The sequence below is a fragment of the Mustelus asterias genome, chromosome 7 (assembly GCF_964213995.1).
Source record: "Mustelus asterias chromosome 7, sMusAst1.hap1.1, whole genome shotgun sequence".
Lineage (NCBI taxonomy): Eukaryota > Metazoa > Chordata > Chondrichthyes > Carcharhiniformes > Triakidae > Mustelus > Mustelus asterias.
In genome coordinates, this window is record NC_135807.1 from 40,032,781 (window position 1) to 40,048,720 (window position 15,940).

Here is a 15,940-nt window from a genome sequence, read left to right on the forward strand (position 1 = left end):
CTGCCTGTGCCTTCTTAGCGCAGTAGGCAGCGCGTCAGTCTCATAATCTGAAGGTCCTGAGTTCAATCCTCAGAGAGGGCAGGGCTCTTTTTCCACCTTCTTTTCTTCCATTCACCTCTCATTCCCATCTTTCCTGCTGACAAATATGAAGGCAGCTTGCATGCAACAGCTCTGTAAGTCATTCAGATTCTGTGCGTACGGCAGCGTGTGGAGGAACCCTGAACATGTGTGAACTTCATGACAGGACCGCTGGGCATGAAACTTTGGCCCAAAGGTTAAAAATCAAAGTGGAGAATGTGGGCATCGATCCCACTGCCTCTCACATGCGAAGCGAGCGCTCTACCACTTGAGCTAATTCCCCCAAGCTGATTGCTGCGTCCGCTTTCTTGCTGCCCAACATCTCCACACCCCCTGGCTCCAAGATGTTCATGAAAGTGCAGAGAAATTCTTCATCGGATCGGCCTGCTGCTTCAACACAGTCATTTTGCCATTCACTCAACGTGAGCCAGCAGCCGCAGCTCGTGCCATCAGCAGAAGGGAAAATCGCAGTCGACGCGTCATAATCAGTGAAGAGGCTGAATTTGCACATTCAAAGCAAGCCGAGAGGAAAACAGCAGTCAGCACGAGTGTGAGGAGGCAGGCGAGACCCCTGTCTCAGTGTTAGCAATCTACTTTTGCTTGCAGGTGAGGGCTCAGCTGTTGGATGCGTTGCTGCTCAATGCCACTCCCGCTGGCCCGCACACGCAACTGCAGAAACTTTGCAGCCGTGTGGAGGCTGTTTTCCCACAGGCAAAGATGGCTCCTCTGCCTGAGCAGCAACATGTTCAGTTATAAACTCGTCCTCAGGTTCGGAGTGCTGCTTTGCCGTAAACGTTTGCTTACGACACACTTCCTTCTCAATGGGCACGCAGAAATTGTTAACATCATTCAAGCGGTGACCTAAGGACGACTTTGGTATATTTACCCCTCGAGTCTTCTGTTGTACCGACTGAGCAATCGATGCGAATCGTTGACATCCGCACGCAGTCTTTGCTGAATTTTGACCGTGCACCTTTGAGCCCTTGAGTGCTTCATCCACATCTTAACGGCAAAGGTGTAGGCATGCAGTTACCCGCCAGCTCCACCCTGCGCGATGGGCCCCCGTGCTGTAATGGATGACGTTTCTGACTCTGTATCACAAGCTGATGTATTGTTGTGTAATTTCCTCAGTGTTTTCTGAACACTTTACTTGTGGCTGGATGCAGGCTGTTCGATGGCAAATCTAGTCACGCCGTGTGCAGCGCAGTTCCAAGTGTGCCTTCTTGGTGCAGTCGGCAGCGTGTGAGTCTCATCACCTGTGCATCCTGGATACAATCTTGTGTATTTGACACCTTCTTTCCCTCCATTCGCCTCACATTCCCATCTTTACTGCTGATAAATATGATGGCAGCTTCTTGCGGCAGCTGTGCAAATCATTCAGACACTCTGTGCGTGCGTGCGTGCGTGCGGCAGCGCTTGGAGAAAGCCTGGAGATGTGTAAAGTGAATGACATGACGGGTGGGCCTGAAACTTTGGCCCAAAGATAAAATCTGAGTGGAGAATGTGGGCATCGATCCCACTACCTCTCACATGCAAAGCGAGCGCTCTACCATTTGAGCTAATTCCCCATGGCAATTCTGGCCTCAGCTTTCTTGCTGTCCAGGCTTGCCTCAGCCCCTGTCTCCAAGAAGCTTTGGCCCCAAGGTAAAAATCAAAGTGGAGAATGTGGGCATCGATCCCACTACCTCTCGCATGCTAAGCGAGCGCTCTACCATTTGAGCTAATTCCCCCAAGCTGCAGTTGGGGTCAGCTTTCTTGCTGCTCAGGATCTCCTCACTCCGTCTCCAAGATGCTCGAGAAAGTGCACAGGACCTCTTCATCGGATCCGGCCTGCTGCTTCAACACGGTAGTTTTTCCATTTAATCAACATCTTTGAAATCCATTGAAAGCCACTATCTTTGCTGATTGTGACAGTGCACCCTTTAGCCCTTGAGCGCTTCATCCATGTCTTGATGCCAAAGCTGTGGCTGTGCTGTGGCCCGCCTGCGTCGACCTGCAGCTTGGGCCGACGTTGTGATGGATAACGTGTCTGTCTCCATATCACAAGCTGCGATATTGTTCTCTAATCTGCCTCAATGTTACGTGAGCAGTTTTCATTGTGACTGGACGCAGCCTGATGATGGCAAACCTAGTCATGCAGTGTACAGTGCCCAACTGCCTGTTCCTTCTTAGCGCAGTAGGCAGCGCGTCAGTCTCATAATCTGAAGGTCCTGAGTTCAATCCTCAGAGAGGGCAGGGCTCTTTTTCCACCTTCTTTTCTTCCATTCACCTCTCATTCCCATCTTTCCTGCTGACAAATATGAAGGCAGCTTGCATGCAACAGCTCTGTAAGTCATTCAGATTCTGTGCGTACGGCAGCGTGTGGAGGAACCCTGAACATGTGTGAACTTCATGACAGGACCGCTGGGCATGAAACTTTGGCCCAAAGGTTAAAAATCAAAGTGGAGAATGTGGGCATCGATCCCACTGCCTCTCACATGCGAAGCGAGCGCTCTACCACTTGAGCTAATTCCCCCAAGCTGATTGCTGCGTCCGCTTTCTTGCTGCCCAACATCTCCACACCCCCTGGCTCCAAGATGTTCATGAAAGTGCAGAGAAATTCTTCATCGGATCGGCCTGCTGCTTCAACACAGTCATTTTGCCATTCACTCAACGTGAGCCAGCAGCCGCAGCTCGTGCCATCAGCAGAAGGGAAAATCGCAGTCGACGCGTCATAATCAGTGAAGAGGCTGAATTTGCACATTCAAAGCAAGCCGAGAGGAAAACAGCAGTCAGCACGAGTGTGAGGAGGCAGGCGAGACCCCTGTCTCAGTGTTAGCAATCTACTTTTGCTTGCAGGTGAGGGCTCAGCTGTTGGATGCGTTGCTGCTCAATGCCACTCCCGCTGGCCCGCACACGCAACTGCAGAAACTTTGCAGCCGTGTGGAGGCTGTTTTCCCACAGGCAAAGATGGCTCCTCTGCCTGAGCAGCAACATGTTCAGTTATAAACTCGTCCTCAGGTTCGGAGTGCTGCTTTGCCGTAAACGTTTGCTTACGACACACTTCCTTCTCAATGGGCACGCAGAAATTGTTAACATCATTCAAGCGGTGACCTAAGGACGACTTTGGTATATTTACCCCTCGAGTCTTCTGTTGTACCGACTGAGCAATCGATGCGAATCGTTGACATCCGCACGCAGTCTTTGCTGAATTTTGACCGTGCACCTTTGAGCCCTTGAGTGCTTCATCCACATCTTAACGGCAAAGGTGTAGGCATGCAGTTACCCGCCAGCTCCACCCTGCGCGATGGGCCCCCGTGCTGTAATGGATGACGTTTCTGACTCTGTATCACAAGCTGATGTATTGTTGTGTAATTTCCTCAGTGTTTTCTGAACACTTTACTTGTGGCTGGATGCAGGCTGTTCGATGGCAAATCTAGTCACGCCGTGTGCAGCGCAGTTCCAAGTGTGCCTTCTTGGTGCAGTCGGCAGCGTGTGAGTCTCATCACCTGTGCATCCTGGATACAATCTTGTGTATTTGACACCTTCTTTCCCTCCATTCGCCTCACATTCCCATCTTTACTGCTGATAAATATGATGGCAGCTTCTTGCGGCAGCTGTGCAAATCATTCAGACACTCTGTGCGTGCGTGCGTGCGTGCGGCAGCGCTTGGAGAAAGCCTGGAGATGTGTAAAGTGAATGACATGACGGGTGGGCCTGAAACTTTGGCCCAAAGATAAAATCTGAGTGGAGAATGTGGGCATCGATCCCACTACCTCTCACATGCAAAGCGAGCGCTCTACCATTTGAGCTAATTCCCCATGGCAATTCTGGCCTCAGCTTTCTTGCTGTCCAGGCTTGCCTCAGCCCCTGTCTCCAAGAAGCTTTGGCCCCAAGAAGCTTTGGCCCCAAGGTAAAAATCAAAGTGGAGAATGTGGGCATCGATCCCACTACCTCTCGCATGCTAAGCGAGCGCTCTACCATTTGAGCTAATTCCCCCAAGCTGCAGTTGGGGTCAGCTTTCTTGCTGCTCAGGATCTCCTCACTCCGTCTCCAAGATGCTCGAGAAAGTGCACAGGACCTCTTCATCGGATCCGGCCTGCTGCTTCAACACGGTAGTTTTTCCATTTAATCAACATCTTTGAAATCCATTGAAAGCCACTATCTTTGCTGATTGTGACAGTGCACCCTTTAGCCCTTGAGCGCTTCATCCATGTCTTGATGCCAAAGCTGTGGCTGTGCTGTGGCCCGCCTGCGTCGACCTGCAGCTTGGGCCGACGTTGTGATGGATAACGTGTCTGTCTCCATATCACAAGCTGCGATATTGTTCTCTAATCTGCCTCAATGTTACGTGAGCAGTTTTCATTGTGACTGGACGCAGCCTGATGATGGCAAACCTAGTCATGCAGTGTACAGTGCCCAACTGCCTGTGCCTTCTTAGCGCAGTAGGCAGCGCGTCAGTCTCATAATCTGAAGGTCCTGAGTTCAATCCTCAGAGAGGGCAGGGCTCTTTTTCCACCTTCTTTTCTTCCATTCACCTCTCATTCCCATCTTTCCTGCTGACAAATATGAAGGCAGCTTGCATGCAACAGCTCTGTAAGTCATTCAGATTCTGTGCGTACGGCAGCGTGTGGAGGAACCCTGAACATGTGTGAACTTCATGACAGGACCGCTGGGCATGAAACTTTGGCCCAAAGGTTAAAAATCAAAGTGGAGAATGTGGGCATCGATCCCACTGCCTCTCACATGCGAAGCGAGCGCTCTACCACTTGAGCTAATTCCCCCAAGCTGATTGCTGCGTCCGCTTTCTTGCTGCCCAACATCTCCACACCCCCTGGCTCCAAGATGTTCATGAAAGTGCAGAGAAATTCTTCATCGGATCGGCCTGCTGCTTCAACACAGTCATTTTGCCATTCACTCAACGTGAGCCAGCAGCCGCAGCTCGTGCCATCAGCAGAAGGGAAAATCGCAGTCGACGCGTCATAATCAGTGAAGAGGCTGAATTTGCACATTCAAAGCAAGCCGAGAGGAAAACAGCAGTCAGCACGAGTGTGAGGAGGCAGGCGAGACCCCTGTCTCAGTGTTAGCAATCTACTTTTGCTTGCAGGTGAGGGCTCAGCTGTTGGATGCGTTGCTGCTCAATGCCACTCCCGCTGGCCCGCACACGCAACTGCAGAAACTTTGCAGCCGTGTGGAGGCTGTTTTCCCACAGGCAAAGATGGCTCCTCTGCCTGAGCAGCAACATGTTCAGTTATAAACTCGTCCTCAGGTTCGGAGTGCTGCTTTGCCGTAAACGTTTGCTTACGACACACTTCCTTCTCAATGGGCACGCAGAAATTGTTAACATCATTCAAGCGGTGACCTAAGGACGACTTTGGTATATTTACCCCTCGAGTCTTCTGTTGTACCGACTGAGCAATCGATGCGAATCGTTGACATCCGCACGCAGTCTTTGCTGAATTTTGACCGTGCACCTTTGAGCCCTTGAGTGCTTCATCCACATCTTAACGGCAAAGGTGTAGGCATGCAGTTACCCGCCAGCTCCACCCTGCGCGATGGGCCCCCGTGCTGTAATGGATGACGTTTCTGACTCTGTATCACAAGCTGATGTATTGTTGTGTAATTTCCTCAGTGTTTTCTGAACACTTTACTTGTGGCTGGATGCAGACTGTTCGATGGCAAATCTAGTCACGCCGTGTGCAGCGCAGTTCCAAGTGTGCCTTCTTGGTGCAGTCGGCAGCGTGTGAGTCTCATCACCTGTGCATCCTGGATACAATCTTGTGTATTTGACACCTTCTTTCCCTCCATTCGCCTCACATTCCCATCTTTACTGCTGATAAATATGACGGCAGCTTCTTGCGGCAGCTGTGCAAATCATTCAGACACTCTGTGCGTGCGTGCGTGGGTGCGTGCGTGCGTGCGTGCGGCAGCGCTTGGAGAAAGCCTGGAGATGTGTAAAGTGAATGACATGACGGGTGGGCCTGAAACTTTGGCCCAAAGATAAAATCTGAGTGGAGAATGTGGGCATCGATCCCACTACCTCTCACATGCAAAGCGAGCGCTCTACCATTTGAGCTAATTCCCCATGGCAATTCTGGCCTCAGCTTTCTTGCTGTCCAGGCTTGCCTCAGCCCCTGTCTCCAAGAAGCTTTGGCCCCAAGGTAAAAATCAAAGTGGAGAATGTGGGCATCGATCCCACTACCTCTCGCATGCTAAGCGAGCGCTCTACCATTTGAGCTAATTCCCCCAAGCTGCAGTTGGGGTCAGCTTTCTTGCTGCTCAGGATCTCCTCACTCCGTCTCCAAGATGCTCGAGAAAGTGCACAGGACCTCTTCATCGGATCCGGCCTGCTGCTTCAACACGGTAGTTTTTCCATTTAATCAACATCTTTGAAATCCATTGAAAGCCACTATCTTTGCTGATTGTGACAGTGCACCCTTTAGCCCTTGAGCGCTTCATCCATGTCTTGATGCCAAAGCTGTGGCTGTGCTGTGGCCCGCCTGCGTCGACCTGCAGCTTGGGCCGACGTTGTGATGGATAACGTGTCTGTCTCCATATCACAAGCTGCGATATTGTTCTCTAATCTGCCTCAATGTTACGTGAGCAGTTTTCATTGTGACTGGACGCAGCCTGATGATGGCAAACCTAGTCATGCAGTGTACAGTGCCCAACTGCCTGTGCCTTCTTAGCGCAGTAGGCAGCGCGTCAGTCTCATAATCTGAAGGTCCTGAGTTCAATCCTCAGAGAGGGCAGGGCTCTTTTTCCACCTTCTTTTCTTCCATTCACCTCTCATTCCCATCTTTCCTGCTGACAAATATGAAGGCAGCTTGCATGCAACAGCTCTGTAAGTCATTCAGATTCTGTGCGTACGGCAGCGTGTGGAGGAACCCTGAAGATGTGTGAACTTCATGACAGGACCGCTGGGCATGAAACTTTGGCCCAAAGGTTAAAAATCAAAGTGGAGAATGTGGGCATCGATCCCACTGCCTCTCACATGCGAAGCGAGCGCTCTACCACTTGAGCTAATTCCCCCAAGCTGATTGCTGCGTCCGCTTTCTTGCTGCCCAACATCTCCACACCCCCTGGCTCCAAGATGTTCATGAAAGTGCAGAGAAATTCTTCATCGGATCGGCCTGCTGCTTCAACACAGTCATTTTGCCATTCACTCAACGTGAGCCAGCAGCCGCAGCTCGTGCCATCAGCAGAAGGGAAAATCGCAGTCGACGCGTCATAATCAGTGAAGAGGCTGAATTTGCACATTCAAAGCAAGCCGAGAGGAAAACAGCAGTCAGCACGAGTGTGAGGAGGCAGGCGAGACCCCTGTCTCAGTGTTAGCAATCTACTTTTGCTTGCAGGTGAGGGCTCAGCTGTTGGATGCGTTGCTGCTCAATGCCACTCCCGCTGGCCCGCACACGCAACTGCAGAAACTTTGCAGCCGTGTGGAGGCTGTTTTCCCACAGGCAAAGATGGCTCCTCTGCCTGAGCAGCAACATGTTCAGTTATAAACTCGTCCTCAGGTTCGGAGTGCTGCTTTGCCGTAAACGTTTGCTTACGACACACTTCCTTCTCAATGGGCACGCAGAAATTGTTAACATCATTCAAGCGGTGACCTAAGGACGACTTTGGTATATTTACCCCTCGAGTCTTCTGTTGTACCGACTGAGCAATCGATGCGAATCGTTGACATCCGCACGCAGTCTTTGCTGAATTTTGACCGTGCACCTTTGAGCCCTTGAGTGCTTCATCCACATCTTAACGGCAAAGGTGTAGGCATGCAGTTACCCGCCAGCTCCACCCTGCGCGATGGGCCCCCGTGCTGTAATGGATGACGTTTCTGACTCTGTATCACAAGCTGATGTATTGTTGTGTAATTTCCTCAGTGTTTTCTGAACACTTTACTTGTGGCTGGATGCAGGCTGTTCGATGGCAAATCTAGTCACGCCGTGTGCAGCGCAGTTCCAAGTGTGCCTTCTTGGTGCAGTCGGCAGCGTGTGAGTCTCATCACCTGTGCATCCTGGATACAATCTTGTGTATTTGACACCTTCTTTCCCTCCATTCGCCTCACATTCCCATCTTTACTGCTGATAAATATGACGGCAGCTTCTTGCGGCAGCTGTGCAAATCATTCAGACACTCTGTGCGTGCGTGCGTGCGGCAGCGCTTGGAGAAAGCCTGGAGATGTGTAAAGTGAATGACATGACGGGTGGGCCTGAAACTTTGGCCCAAAGATAAAATCTGAGTGGAGAATGTGGGCATCGATCCCACTACCTCTCACATGCAAAGCGAGCGCTCTACCATTTGAGCTAATTCCCCATGGCAATTCTGGCCTCAGCTTTCTTGCTGTCCAGGCTTGCCTCAGCCCCTGTCTCCAAGAAGCTTTGGCCCCAAGGTAAAAATCAAAGTGGAGAATGTGGGCATCGATCCCACTACCTCTCGCATGCTAAGCGAGCGCTCTACCATTTGAGCTAATTCCCCCAAGCTGCAGTTGGGGTCAGCTTTCTTGCTGCTCAGGATCTCCTCACTCCGTCTCCAAGATGCTCGAGAAAGTGCACAGGACCTCTTCATCGGATCCGGCCTGCTGCTTCAACACGGTAGTTTTTCCATTTAATCAACATCTTTGAAATCCATTGAAAGCCACTATCTTTGCTGATTGTGACAGTGCACCCTTTAGCCCTTGAGCGCTTCATCCATGTCTTGATGCCAAAGCTGTGGCTGTGCTGTGGCCCGCCTGCGTCGACCTGCAGCTTGGGCCGACGTTGTGATGGATAACGTGTCTGTCTCCATATCACAAGCTGCGATATTGTTCTCTAATCTGCCTCAATGTTACGTGAGCAGTTTTCATTGTGACTGGACGCAGCCTGATGATGGCAAACCTAGTCATGCAGTGTACAGTGCCCAACTGCCTGTGCCTTCTTAGCGCAGTAGGCAGCGCGTCAGTCTCATAATCTGAAGGTCCTGAGTTCAATCCTCAGAGAGGGCAGGGCTCTTTTTCCACCTTCTTTTCTTCCATTCACCTCTCATTCCCATCTTTCCTGCTGACAAATATGAAGGCAGCTTGCATGCAACAGCTCTGTAAGTCATTCAGATTCTGTGCGTACGGCAGCGTGTGGAGGAACCCTGAAGATGTGTGAACTTCATGACAGGACCGCTGGGCATGAAACTTTGGCCCAAAGGTTAAAAATCAAAGTGGAGAATGTGGGCATCGATCCCACTGCCTCTCACATGCGAAGCGAGCGCTCTACCACTTGAGCTAATTCCCCCAAGCTGATTGCTGCGTCCGCTTTCTTGCTGCCCAACATCTCCACACCCCCTGGCTCCAAGATGTTCATGAAAGTGCAGAGAAATTCTTCATCGGATCGGCCTGCTGCTTCAACACAGTCATTTTGCCATTCACTCAACGTGAGCCAGCAGCCGCAGCTCGTGCCATCAGCAGAAGGGAAAATCGCAGTCGACGCGTCATAATCAGTGAAGAGGCTGAATTTGCACATTCAAAGCAAGCCGAGAGGAAAACAGCAGTCAGCACGAGTGTGAGGAGGCAGGCGAGACCCCTGTCTCAGTGTTAGCAATCTACTTTTGCTTGCAGGTGAGGGCTCAGCTGTTGGATGTGTTGCTGCTCAATGCCACTCCCGCTGGCCCGCACACGCAACTGCAGAAACTTTGCAGCCGTGTGGAGGCTGTTTTCCCACAGGCAAAGATGGCTCCTCTGCCTGAGCAGCAACATGTTCAGTTATAAACTCGTCCTCAGGTTCGGAGTGCTGCTTTGCCGTAAACGTTTGCTTACGACACACTTCCTTCTCAATGGGCACGCAGAAATTGTTAACATCATTCAAGCGGTGACCTAAGGACGACTTTGGTATATTTACCCCTCGAGTCTTCTGTTGTACCGACTGAGCAATCGATGCGAATCGTTGACATCCGCACGCAGTCTTTGCTGAATTTTGACCGTGCACCTTTGAGCCCTTGAGTGCTTCATCCACATCTTAACGGCAAAGGTGTAGGCATGCAGTTACCCGCCAGCTCCACCCTGCGCGATGGGCCCCCGTGCTGTAATGGATGACGTTTCTGACTCTGTATCACAAGCTGATGTATTGTTGTGTAATTTCCTCAGTGTTTTCTGAACACTTTACTTGTGGCTGGATGCAGACTGTTCGATGGCAAATCTAGTCACGCCGTGTGCAGCGCAGTTCCAAGTGTGCCTTCTTGGTGCAGTCGGCAGCGTGTGAGTCTCATCACCTGTGCATCCTGGATACAATCTTGTGTATTTGACACCTTCTTTCCCTCCATTCGCCTCACATTCCCATCTTTACTGCTGATAAATATGACGGCAGCTTCTTGCGGCAGCTGTGCAAATCATTCAGACACTCTGTGCGTGCGTGCGTGGGTGCGTGCGTGCGTGCGGCAGCGCTTGGAGAAAGCCTGGAGATGTGTAAAGTGAATGACATGACGGGTGGGCCTGAAACTTTGGCCCAAAGATAAAATCTGAGTGGAGAATGTGGGCATCGATCCCACTACCTCTCACATGCAAAGCGAGCGCTCTACCATTTGAGCTAATTCCCCATGGCAATTCTGGCCTCAGCTTTCTTGCTGTCCAGGCTTGCCTCAGCCCCTGTCTCCAAGAAGCTTTGGCCCCAAGGTAAAAATCAAAGTGGAGAATGTGGGCATCGATCCCACTACCTCTCGCATGCTAAGCGAGCGCTCTACCATTTGAGCTAATTCCCCCAAGCTGCAGTTGGGGTCAGCTTTCTTGCTGCTCAGGATCTCCTCACTCCGTCTCCAAGATGCTCGAGAAAGTGCACAGGACCTCTTCATCGGATCCGGCCTGCTGCTTCAACACGGTAGTTTTTCCATTTAATCAACATCTTTGAAATCCATTGAAAGCCACTATCTTTGCTGATTGTGACAGTGCACCCTTTAGCCCTTGAGCGCTTCATCCATGTCTTGATGCCAAAGCTGTGGCTGTGCTGTGGCCCGCCTGCGTCGACCTGCAGCTTGGGCCGACGTTGTGATGGATAACGTGTCTGTCTCCATATCACAAGCTGCGATATTGTTCTCTAATCTGCCTCAATGTTACGTGAGCAGTTTTCATTGTGACTGGACGCAGCCTGATGATGGCAAACCTAGTCATGCAGTGTACAGTGCCCAACTGCCTGTGCCTTCTTAGCGCAGTAGGCAGCGCGTCAGTCTCATAATCTGAAGGTCCTGAGTTCAATCCTCAGAGAGGGCAGGGCTCTTTTTCCACCTTCTTTTCTTCCATTCACCTCTCATTCCCATCTTTCCTGCTGACAAATATGAAGGCAGCTTGCATGCAACAGCTCTGTAAGTCATTCAGATTCTGTGCGTACGGCAGCGTGTGGAGGAACCCTGAACATGTGTGAACTTCATGACAGGACCGCCGGGCATGAAACTTTGGCCCAAAGGTTAAAAATCAAAGTGGAGAATGTGGGCATCGATCCCACTGCCTCTCACATGCGAAGCAAGCGCTCTACCACTTGAGCTAATTCCCCCAAGCTGATTGCTGCTTCCGCTTTCTTGCTGCCCAACATCTCCACACCCCCTGGCTCCAAGATGTTCATGAAAGTGCAGAGAAATTCTTCATCGGATCGGCCTGCTGCTTCAACACAGTCATTTTGCCATTCACTCAACGTGAGCCAGCAGCCGCAGCTCGTGCCATCAGCAGAAGGGAAAATCGCAGTCGACGCGTCATAATCAGTGAAGAGGCTGAATCTGCACATTCAAAGCAAGCCGAGAGGAAAACAGCAGTCAGCACGAGTGTGAGGAGGCAGGCGAGACCCCTGTCTCAGTGTTAGCAATCTACTTTTGCTTGCAGGTGAGGGCTCAGCTGTTGGATGTGTTGCTGCTCAATGCCACTCCCGCTGGCCCGCACACGCAACTGCAGAAACTTTGCAGCCGTGTGGAGGCTGTTTTCCCACAGGCAAAGATGGCTCCTCTGCCTGAGCAGCAACATGTTCAGTTATAAACTCGTCCTCAGGTTCGGAGTGCTGCTTTGCCGTAAACGTTTGCTTACGACACACTTCCTTCTCAATGGGCACGCAGAAATTGTTAACATCATTCAAGCGGTGACCTAAGGACGACTTTGGTATATTTACCCCTCGAGTCTTCTGTTGTACCGACTGAGCAATCGATGCGAATCGTTGACATCCGCACGCAGTCTTTGCTGAATTTTGACCGTGCACCTTTGAGCCCTTGAGTGCTTCATCCACATCTTAACGGCAAAGGTGTAGGCATGCAGTTACCCGCCAGCTCCACCCTGCGCGATGGGCCCCCGTGCTGTAATGGATGACGTTTCTGACTCTGTATCACAAGCTGATGTATTGTTGTGTAATTTCCTCAGTGTTTTCTGAACACTTTACTTGTGGCTGGATGCAGGCTGTTCGATGGCAAATCTAGTCACGCCGTGTGCAGCGCAGTTCCAAGTGTGCCTTCTTGGTGCAGTCGGCAGCGTGTGAGTCTCATCACCTGTGCATCCTGGATACAATCTTGTGTATTTGACACCTTCTTTCCCTCCATTCGCCTCACATTCCCATCTTTACTGCTGATAAATATGACGGCAGCTTCTTGCGGCAGCTGTGCAAATCATTCAGACACTCTGTGCGTGCGTGGGTGGGTGCGTGCGTGCGTGCGGCAGCGCTTGGAGAAAGCCTGGAGATGTGTAAAGTGAATGACATGACGGGTGGGCCTGAAACTTTGGCCCAAAGATAAAATCTGAGTGGAGAATGTGGGCATCGATCCCACTACCTCTCACATGCAAAGCGAGCGCTCTACCATTTGAGCTAATTCCCCATGGCAATTCTGGCCTCAGCTTTCTTGCTGTCCAGGCTTGCCTCAGCCCCTGTCTCCAAGAAGCTTTGGCCCCAAGGTAAAAATCAAAGTGGAGAATGTGGGCATCGATCCCACTACCTCTCGCATGCTAAGCGAGCGCTCTACCATTTGAGCTAATTCCCCCAAGCTGCAGTTGGGGTCAGCTTTCTTGCTGCTCAGGATCTCCTCACTCCGTCTCCAAGATGCTCGAGAAAGTGCACAGGACCTCTTCATCGGATCCGGCCTGCTGCTTCAACACGGTAGTTTTTCCATTTAATCAACATCTTTGAAATCCATTGAAAGCCACTATCTTTGCTGATTGTGACAGTGCACCCTTTAGCCCTTGAGCGCTTCATCCATGTCTTGATGCCAAAGCTGTGGCTGTGCTGTGGCCCGCCTGCGTCGACCTGCAGCTTGGGCCGACGTTGTGATGGATAACGTGTCTGTCTCCATATCACAAGCTGCGATATTGTTCTCTAATCTGCCTCAATGTTACGTGAGCAGTTTTCATTGTGACTGGACGCAGCCTGATGATGGCAAACCTAGTCATGCAGTGTACAGTGCCCAACTGCCTGTGCCTTCTTAGCGCAGTAGGCAGCGCGTCAGTCTCATAATCTGAAGGTCCTGAGTTCAATCCTCAGAGAGGGCAGGGCTCTTTTTCCACCTTCTTTTCTTCCATTCACCTCTCATTCCCATCTTTCCTGCTGACAAATATGAAGGCAGCTTGCATGCAACAGCTCTGTAAGTCATTCAGATTCTGTGCGTACGGCAGCGTGTGGAGGAACCCTGAAGATGTGTGAACTTCATGACAGGACCGCTGGGCATGAAACTTTGGCCCAAAGGTTAAAAATCAAAGTGGAGAATGTGGGCATCGATCCCACTGCCTCTCACATGCGAAGCGAGCGCTCTACCACTTGAGCTAATTCCCCCAAGCTGATTGCTGCGTCCGCTTTCTTGCTGCCCAACATCTCCACACCCCCTGGCTCCAAGATGTTCATGAAAGTGCAGAGAAATTCTTCATCGGATCGGCCTGCTGCTTCAACACAGTCATTTTGCCATTCACTCAACGTGAGCCAGCAGCCGCAGCTCGTGCCATCAGCAGAAGGGAAAATCGCAGTCGACGCGTCATAATCAGTGAAGAGGCTGAATTTGCACATTCAAAGCAAGCCGAGAGGAAAACAGCAGTCAGCACGAGTGTGAGGAGGCAGGCGAGACCCCTGTCTCAGTGTTAGCAATCTACTTTTGCTTGCAGGTGAGGGCTCAGCTGTTGGATGCGTTGCTGCTCAATGCCACTCCCGCTGGCCCGCACACGCAACTGCAGAAACTTTGCAGCCGTGTGGAGGCTGTTTTCCCACAGGCAAAGATGGCTCCTCTGCCTGAGCAGCAACATGTTCAGTTATAAACTCGTCCTCAGGTTCGGAGTGCTGCTTTGCCGTAAACGTTTGCTTACGACACACTTCCTTCTCAATGGGCACGCAGAAATTGTTAACATCATTCAAGCGGTGACCTAAGGATGACTTTGGTATATTTACCCCTCGAGTCTTCTGTTGTACCGACTGAGCAATCGATGCGAATCGTTGACATCCGCACGCAGTCTTTGCTGAATTTTGACCGTGCACCTTTGAGCCCTTGAGTGCTTCATCCACATCTTAACGGCAAAGGTGTAGGCATGCAGTTACCCGCCAGCTCCACCCTGCGCGATGGGCCCCCGTGCTGTAATGGATGACGTTTCTGACTCTGTATCACAAGCTGATGTATTGTTGTGTAATTTCCTCAGTGTTTTCTGAACACTTTACTTGTGGCTGGATGCAGACTGTTCGATGGCAAATCTAGTCACGCCGTGTGCAGCGCAGTTCCAAGTGTGCCTTCTTGGTGCAGTCGGCAGCGTGTGAGTCTCATCACCTGTGCATCCTGGATACAATCTTGTGTATTTGACACCTTCTTTCCCTCCATTCGCCTCACATTCCCATCTTTACTGCTGATAAATATGACGGCAGCTTCTTGCGGCAGCTGTGCAAATCATTCAGACACTCTGTGCGTGCGTGCGTGGGTGCGTGCGTGCGTGCGTGCGGCAGCGCTTGGAGAAAGCCTGGAGATGTGTAAAGTGAATGACATGACGGGTGGGCCTGAAACTTTGGCCCAAAGATAAAATCTGAGTGGAGAATGTGGGCATCGATCCCACTACCTCTCACATGCAAAGCGAGCGCTCTACCATTTGAGCTAATTCCCCATGGCAATTCTGGCCTCAGCTTTCTTGCTGTCCAGGCTTGCCTCAGCCCCTGTCTCCAAGAAGCTTTGGCCCCAAGGTAAAAATCAAAGTGGAGAATGTGGGCATCGATCCCACTACCTCTCGCATGCTAAGCGAGCGCTCTACCATTTGAGCTAATTCCCCCAAGCTGCAGTTGGGGTCAGCTTTCTTGCTGCTCAGGATCTCCTCACTCCGTCTCCAAGATGCTCGAGAAAGTGCACAGGACCTCTTCATCGGATCCGGCCTGCTGCTTCAACACGGTAGTTTTTCCATTTAATCAACATCTTTGAAATCCATTGAAAGCCACTATCTTTGCTGATTGTGACAGTGCACCCTTTAGCCCTTGAGCGCTTCATCCATGTCTTGATGCCAAAGCTGTGGCTGTGCTGTGGCCCGCCTGCGTCGACCTGCAGCTTGGGCCGACGTTGTGATGGATAACGTGTCTGTCTCCATATCACAAGCTGCGATATTGTTCTCTAATCTGCCTCAATGTTACGTGAGCAGTTTTCATTGTGACTGGACGCAGCCTGATGATGGCAAACCTAGTCATGCAGTGTACAGTGCCCAACTGCCTGTGCCTTCTTAGCGCAGTAGGCAGCGCGTCAGTCTCATAATCTGAAGGTCCTGAGTTCAATCCTCAGAGAGGGCAGGGCTCTTTTTCCACCTTCTTTTCTTCCATTCACCTCTCATTCCCATCTTTCCTGCTGACAAATATGAAGGCAGCTTGCATGCAACAGCTCTGTAAGTCATTCAGATTCTGTGCGTACGGCAGCGTGTGGAGGAACCCTGAACATGTGTGAACTTCATGACAGGACC

General features: G+C 51.1%; 21 non-coding genes across 21 annotated transcripts; 8 read left to right on the forward strand and 13 right to left on the reverse strand.

Annotated features, from left to right (window-relative positions):
- The first annotated feature begins 8 nt into the window (after positions 1–8).
- Positions 9–81, forward strand: trnam-cau (transfer RNA methionine (anticodon CAU)). Its single transcript has one exon. It is a non-coding gene; the product is annotated as a tRNA-Met (tRNA).
- A 207-nt stretch (positions 82–288) lies between these two features.
- On the reverse strand, positions 289–361 carry trnaa-cgc (transfer RNA alanine (anticodon CGC)). The gene has a single exon. It is a non-coding gene; the product is annotated as a tRNA-Ala (tRNA).
- A 1,374-nt stretch (positions 362–1,735) lies between these two features.
- trnaa-agc (transfer RNA alanine (anticodon AGC)) lies at positions 1,736–1,808 on the reverse strand. The gene has a single exon. It is a non-coding gene; the product is annotated as a tRNA-Ala (tRNA).
- Positions 1,809–2,240: 432 nt separating this feature from the next.
- On the forward strand, positions 2,241–2,313 carry trnam-cau (transfer RNA methionine (anticodon CAU)). The gene has a single exon. It is a non-coding gene; the product is annotated as a tRNA-Met (tRNA).
- Positions 2,314–2,520: 207 nt separating this feature from the next.
- trnaa-cgc (transfer RNA alanine (anticodon CGC)) lies at positions 2,521–2,593 on the reverse strand. The gene has a single exon. It is a non-coding gene; the product is annotated as a tRNA-Ala (tRNA).
- A 1,390-nt stretch (positions 2,594–3,983) lies between these two features.
- On the reverse strand, positions 3,984–4,056 carry trnaa-agc (transfer RNA alanine (anticodon AGC)). The gene has a single exon. It is a non-coding gene; the product is annotated as a tRNA-Ala (tRNA).
- A 432-nt stretch (positions 4,057–4,488) lies between these two features.
- On the forward strand, positions 4,489–4,561 carry trnam-cau (transfer RNA methionine (anticodon CAU)). Its single transcript has one exon. It is a non-coding gene; the product is annotated as a tRNA-Met (tRNA).
- Positions 4,562–4,768: 207 nt separating this feature from the next.
- On the reverse strand, positions 4,769–4,841 carry trnaa-cgc (transfer RNA alanine (anticodon CGC)). Its single transcript has one exon. It is a non-coding gene; the product is annotated as a tRNA-Ala (tRNA).
- Positions 4,842–6,231: 1,390 nt separating this feature from the next.
- On the reverse strand, positions 6,232–6,304 carry trnaa-agc (transfer RNA alanine (anticodon AGC)). The gene has a single exon. It is a non-coding gene; the product is annotated as a tRNA-Ala (tRNA).
- A 432-nt stretch (positions 6,305–6,736) lies between these two features.
- Positions 6,737–6,809, forward strand: trnam-cau (transfer RNA methionine (anticodon CAU)). The gene has a single exon. It is a non-coding gene; the product is annotated as a tRNA-Met (tRNA).
- A 207-nt stretch (positions 6,810–7,016) lies between these two features.
- trnaa-cgc (transfer RNA alanine (anticodon CGC)) lies at positions 7,017–7,089 on the reverse strand. The gene has a single exon. It is a non-coding gene; the product is annotated as a tRNA-Ala (tRNA).
- Positions 7,090–8,459: 1,370 nt separating this feature from the next.
- trnaa-agc (transfer RNA alanine (anticodon AGC)) lies at positions 8,460–8,532 on the reverse strand. The gene has a single exon. It is a non-coding gene; the product is annotated as a tRNA-Ala (tRNA).
- A 432-nt stretch (positions 8,533–8,964) lies between these two features.
- Positions 8,965–9,037, forward strand: trnam-cau (transfer RNA methionine (anticodon CAU)). The gene has a single exon. It is a non-coding gene; the product is annotated as a tRNA-Met (tRNA).
- Positions 9,038–9,244: 207 nt separating this feature from the next.
- On the reverse strand, positions 9,245–9,317 carry trnaa-cgc (transfer RNA alanine (anticodon CGC)). The gene has a single exon. It is a non-coding gene; the product is annotated as a tRNA-Ala (tRNA).
- A 1,386-nt stretch (positions 9,318–10,703) lies between these two features.
- Positions 10,704–10,776, reverse strand: trnaa-agc (transfer RNA alanine (anticodon AGC)). The gene has a single exon. It is a non-coding gene; the product is annotated as a tRNA-Ala (tRNA).
- Positions 10,777–11,208: 432 nt separating this feature from the next.
- Positions 11,209–11,281, forward strand: trnam-cau (transfer RNA methionine (anticodon CAU)). Its single transcript has one exon. It is a non-coding gene; the product is annotated as a tRNA-Met (tRNA).
- A 1,666-nt stretch (positions 11,282–12,947) lies between these two features.
- trnaa-agc (transfer RNA alanine (anticodon AGC)) lies at positions 12,948–13,020 on the reverse strand. Its single transcript has one exon. It is a non-coding gene; the product is annotated as a tRNA-Ala (tRNA).
- A 432-nt stretch (positions 13,021–13,452) lies between these two features.
- On the forward strand, positions 13,453–13,525 carry trnam-cau (transfer RNA methionine (anticodon CAU)). The gene has a single exon. It is a non-coding gene; the product is annotated as a tRNA-Met (tRNA).
- A 207-nt stretch (positions 13,526–13,732) lies between these two features.
- On the reverse strand, positions 13,733–13,805 carry trnaa-cgc (transfer RNA alanine (anticodon CGC)). Its single transcript has one exon. It is a non-coding gene; the product is annotated as a tRNA-Ala (tRNA).
- A 1,390-nt stretch (positions 13,806–15,195) lies between these two features.
- On the reverse strand, positions 15,196–15,268 carry trnaa-agc (transfer RNA alanine (anticodon AGC)). The gene has a single exon. It is a non-coding gene; the product is annotated as a tRNA-Ala (tRNA).
- Positions 15,269–15,700: 432 nt separating this feature from the next.
- On the forward strand, positions 15,701–15,773 carry trnam-cau (transfer RNA methionine (anticodon CAU)). Its single transcript has one exon. It is a non-coding gene; the product is annotated as a tRNA-Met (tRNA).
- The last annotated feature ends 167 nt before the right edge of the window (positions 15,774–15,940 follow it).